Source organism: Arachis hypogaea, chromosome 7 (assembly GCF_003086295.3).
Source record: "Arachis hypogaea cultivar Tifrunner chromosome 7, arahy.Tifrunner.gnm2.J5K5, whole genome shotgun sequence".
NCBI classification, from domain to species: domain Eukaryota; kingdom Viridiplantae; phylum Streptophyta; class Magnoliopsida; order Fabales; family Fabaceae; genus Arachis; species Arachis hypogaea.
This window is the reverse complement of record NC_092042.1, coordinates 41459717-41464884: the sequence shown is the minus strand read 5'-3', so window position 1 is coordinate 41464884 and position 5168 is coordinate 41459717. Positions and strand designations below refer to the sequence as shown.

Sequence of the window (5168 nt, the reverse complement as noted above, 5' to 3'; positions counted from 1 at the left end):
TGTCCTTACTTTTTGTTTTTGATTTTATCCCCAAGCTATAATTTATTTTTCTCATCATCACTAAACATGAATAAAATAGCAGATTTTTAGAGTAAGGAGGCAATTTTATCTTCGAGTTCTTAATAAGAAAAATTCAAATTATTTATATGTGGTGACAATACTCTTTGCTCTCTGAATGAATGCTTGAACAGTGCATAAATTTTGATAGTGAAGCTTATGAATGTTAAAATTATTGGCTCTTGAAAGAATGATGAAAAAAGAGAAATGTTATTGATGATCTGAAAAATCATAGAATTGATTCTTGGAGCAGGAAAAATAAAAAAAATATGGCGAAAAAAAAAGAAAAAGAAAAAGCAAGCAAAAAAAGCCAATAGCCCATAAAACCAGAAGGCAAAGGGTAAAAAGGGTCTAAGGCTTTGAGCATCAATGGATAGGAGGGCCTAAAGGAATAAAATCTAGGCCTAAGCGGCTGAATCAAGCTGTCCCTAACCATGTGCTTGTGGCATGCAGGTCCAAGCGAAAAGTTTGACACTGAGTGGTTAAAGTCGTGATCCAAAGCAAGAGTGTGCTTAAAAACTCTGGACACCTCTAACTGGGGACTTTAGCAAAGCTGAGTCATAATCTAAAAAGGGTTCACCCAGTTATGTGTCTGTGGCATTTATCTATCCGGTGGTAATATTGGAAAACAAAGTGCTTAGAGCCACGACCAAGACTCATAAAGTAGCTGTGTTCAAGAATCAACATACTTAACTAAGAGAGTCAATAACACTATCTAAAATTCTAAGTTCTGATAGATGCCAGTCATTCAGAACTTCAAAGGATAAATGGAGATGCCAAAACTGTTCAGAAGCAAAAAGCTATTAGTCCCGCTCATCTAATTAGAATTTGAGCTTCATGTACACCCTGAGATGCTATTGCCTCTTGATTTTCTTTGGCCAATTTCGTTCATCTAGTTGCTTGAGAACAAGCAACAGTTTAAGTTTGGTGTTGTGATGAGCGGATATTTTATATGCTTTTTGGGGTATTTTCATATAATTTTTAGTAGGATCTAGCCACTTTTTAGTATAATTTTGTTAGTTTTTATGCAAAAATCATATTTCTAGACTTTACTATGAGTTTGTGTGTTTTTCTATGATTTCAGATATTTTCTGGCTGAAATCGAGGGACCTGGGCAAAAATCTGATTCAGAGGCTGAAGAAGGACTGCAGATGCTGTTGGATTCTGACCTCTCTGCACTTGAAGTGGATTTTCTGGAGCTACAGAACTCCAAACGGCACGCTTCCAATTGCTTTAGAAAGTAGGCATCCAGGGCTTTCTAGCAATATATAATAGCTTATACTTTGAGAGAGTTTTGATGACGTAAATTAGCGTCAAAACGCCAGCTCTCTGCCGTCAAAACAGACCTCTACACGTGTAAAGCTCAATGCTCAGCCCAAGCACACACCAAGTGGGCCCGGAAGCGGATTTCTGCATCATTTACCTATTGTTGTAAACTCTAGTAGCTAGTTTCATTATAAATAGTACTTTTAGAGATTTATTTGGTACCTCATGACATTTTACATTTGACTTTGTATCTTATACGGCATGAGTCTCTAAACCCCATGGTTGGGGGTGAGGAGCTCTGCTGTGTCTCGATGGATTAATGCAATTGCCACTGTTTTCTATTCAATCACGCTTGCTTCTGTTCTAAGATATTCATTCGCACTTAAACATGATGAATGTGATGATCCGTGACACTCATCACCATTCTCAACTTATGAATGCATGCTTGACAACCACCTCCGTTTTATCTTAGATTGAATATGTATCTCTTAGCCTCCATTCCGAAAGATTGGAATCTTCGTGGTATAAGCTAGGATCATTGGCGGTCATTCCTAGGATCCGGAAAGTCTAAACCTTGTCTGTGGTATTTCAAGTAGGATCCGGGAAGGGATGACTGTGACGAGCTTCAAACTCGCGAGTGTTGGGCGTAGTGACAAATGCAAAAGAATCACTGGATTCTATTCCAACATGATCGAGAACTGACAGATGATTAGCCGTGCGGTGACAGCACACATGGACCATTTTCACTGAGAGGATGGGAAGTAGCTATTGACAACGGTGACACCCTACACATAGCTTGCCATGGAAAGAGCCTTGCGTGTGTGAAGAAGAAGACAGTAGAAAAGCAGAGATTCAGATGACAAAGCATCTCCAAAACCCCAACCTATTCTCTATTATTGCATCACAAGTACCTTTTATTTCATGCTCTTTTATTTTATTGCAAACAAAACCCTTTTCATTGATAATCTCCTGACTATGAGTTACAAGGTAACCATAGCTTGTTTCATGCCGACAATCTCCGTGGGATCGACCCTTACTCACGTAAGGTTTTACTTGGACGACCCAGTGCACTTGCTGGTTAGTTGTGCAGAATTGCAAGTGTGATTGCAATTTCGTACACCATGCAGCAAGATCATTTCAGTGATAGCCTCTAGAGGATCCTAATGTCCACAAAGCTAGTTTTCTGCAACTATGCAACATGATAAAGAGTAATGGAGTTAGTCCCGAAGCCATTCAGTTACAACTATTTCCATTCTCTTTGAGAGATAGAAATAAGCAATGGCTTCAAGCTCAACCTCTGTGTAGCAGAACATCATAGGAGGATTTAGTTAACAAATTTTCTAACTAAATATTTCTCACTCTAGAAGTTGGCTCGGTTGAGGAATAACATAAATTCCTTCTCCCAAAAGAATGGGGAATCACTCTATGAAGCATGAGAAAGATACAAGGAGATGCTCAAAAAATGCCCACATCATACTTTCCCTGAGTGGATGCAAATTTAAACTTTTTATGATGGAGTCTCAAAAGCCTCAAGAACCATGATCGACTCATCGACAAGAGGTTCATTACATAAAAAGACACCTGAAGAAGTATTGGAGCTGATCGAAATAGTGGCAGCCAATAATTTCATGTACTCATCCGAAAAAACCACAAAAAAAAGGAGTGATGGAATTGGACACCATGTATACGATCATAGCACAAAATAGAATTATGTCTTAACAAATCTTCTCATTCACAATACAACTATAACAGAGGCAAGTTTTAGTCATTGGAATACAAGCTACATGTGACTTGTGTGGAGGGGTACATCAAAGTGAAGGGTGTGAATTATTCAAAGAAGTCCGTCCATTCACTGGGCAAGTAAATTTCATGGGACATTCCTCAAAGCCAGAGAATGATCCGTTTTCAAAAACTTACAACCCTGACTGATGGTGCACGAATTTGTAATCCGCACAACTAACCAGCAAGTGCACTGGGTCGTCCAAGTAATACCTTACGTGAGTAAGGGTCGATCCCACGGAGATTATTAGTTTGAAGCAATCAATGTTTATTTTATTAATCTTAGTCAGGAGGCCAATAAGATTATTTGGATTTAATTGTAAGAAGTCAAAGTATTTAAAATTATTAGAAAAATAAAAAAGAATCAAATCGTTACTTGGTGTGCAGTAATGAGAAATATGTTGGAGTTTTGGAGATGCTTGGTCCGTTGAATTTCTACTTTTCCTTGATGTCCTCTTCCCACACGCAGGGTTCCTTCCATGGCAAGCTCTATGTAGGGTGTCACCGTTGTCAATGGCTACCTCCCATCCTCTCAGTGAAAACGTTCCTATGCTCTGTCACAGCACGGCTAATCATCTGTCGGTTCTCAATCAGGTTGGAATAGAATCCATTGATTCTTTTGCGTCTGTCACTAACGCCCAGCCTTCAGGAGTTTAAAGCTCGTCACAGTCATTCAATCCCAGAATCCTACTCGGAATACCACAGACAAGGTTTAGACTTTCCGGATTCTCATGAATGCCGCCATCAATCCGGCTTATACCACGAAGATTCTGATTAAGGAATCTAAGAGATACTCATTCAATCTGATATAGAACGGAGGTGGTTGTCAGGCACACGTTCATGGATTGACGAAGGTGATGAGTGTCACGGATCATCACCTTCTTCATAGATTAAGCGCGAATGAACATCTTAGATAAGAACAAGCGTGTTTGAATGGAAAATAAAGGATTTGTATTAAATCATCGAGACGCTGCAGAGCTCCTCACCCCCAACAATGGAGTTTAGAGACTCATGCCATCAAAAAGTATGTAATTCAGCTCTGAAAATGTCATGAGGTACAAGATAAATCTCTAAAAGTTGTTTAAATAGTGAACTAGTAACCTAGGTTTACAGAATATGAGTAGACTAAGATGATTGGTGCAGAAATCCACTTCTGGGGCCCACTTGGTATGTGCTGGGGCTGAGACTAAAGCTATCCACGTGCTGAGACTTTTCTTGGAGTTGAACTCCAAGTAATGACGTGTTTTGGGCGTTCAACTCCAGATCATGACGTGTTTCTGGCGTTTAACTCCAGACAGCAGCATGTACTTGGCGTTCAACGCCAAGTTACGTCATCTATCTTCGCGCAAAGTATGGACTATTATATATTGCTGGAAAGCCCTGGATGTCTACTTTCCAACGCCGTTGAGAGCGCGCCAATTGGACTTCTGTAGCTCCAAAAAGTCCATTCCGAGTTCAGGGAGGTCAGAATCCAACAGCATCAGTAGTCCTTTTTCAGCCTAACTCAGATTTTTGCTCAGCTCCCTCAATTTCAGCCAGAAAATACCTGAAATCACAGAAAAACACACAAACTCATAGTAAAGTCCAGAAATATGATTTTTGCCTAAAAACTAATAATATTCTACTAAAAATTAATTAAAACATACTAAAATCTACATGAAATTACCCCCAAAAAGCGTATAAAATATCCGCTCATCACAACACCAAACTTAAACTGTTGCTTGTCCTCAAGCAACTAGATAAATAAAATAGGATGAAAAGAAATTAAGAAGCAATAATATCTCAGAGTTTTAAGTGAAGCTCAGATTCTTATTAGATGAGCGGGGCTTGTAGCTTTTTGCTTCTGAACAGTTTTGGCATCTCACTTTATCCTTTGAAATTCAGAATGGTTGGCATCCATAGGAACTTAGAATTCAGATAGTGTTATTGACTCTCCTAGTTTAGTATGTTGATTCTTGAACACAGCTACTTATTGAGTCTTGGCCGTGGCCCTAAGCATTTTGTTTTCCAGTAATACCACCGGATACATAAATGCCACAGACACATAACTGGGTGAACCTTTTCAG

At 39.1% G+C, this 5168-nt stretch overlaps 1 non-coding gene across 1 annotated transcript; it reads right to left on the bottom strand.

Annotated features, from left to right (window-relative positions):
• Positions 1-2696: 2696 nt before the first annotated feature.
• LOC112704451 (small nucleolar RNA R71) lies at positions 2697-2802 on the bottom strand. The gene has a single exon (XR_003155076.1). It is a non-coding gene; the product is annotated as a small nucleolar RNA R71 (small nucleolar RNA).
• Positions 2803-5168: the final 2366 nt, after the last annotated feature.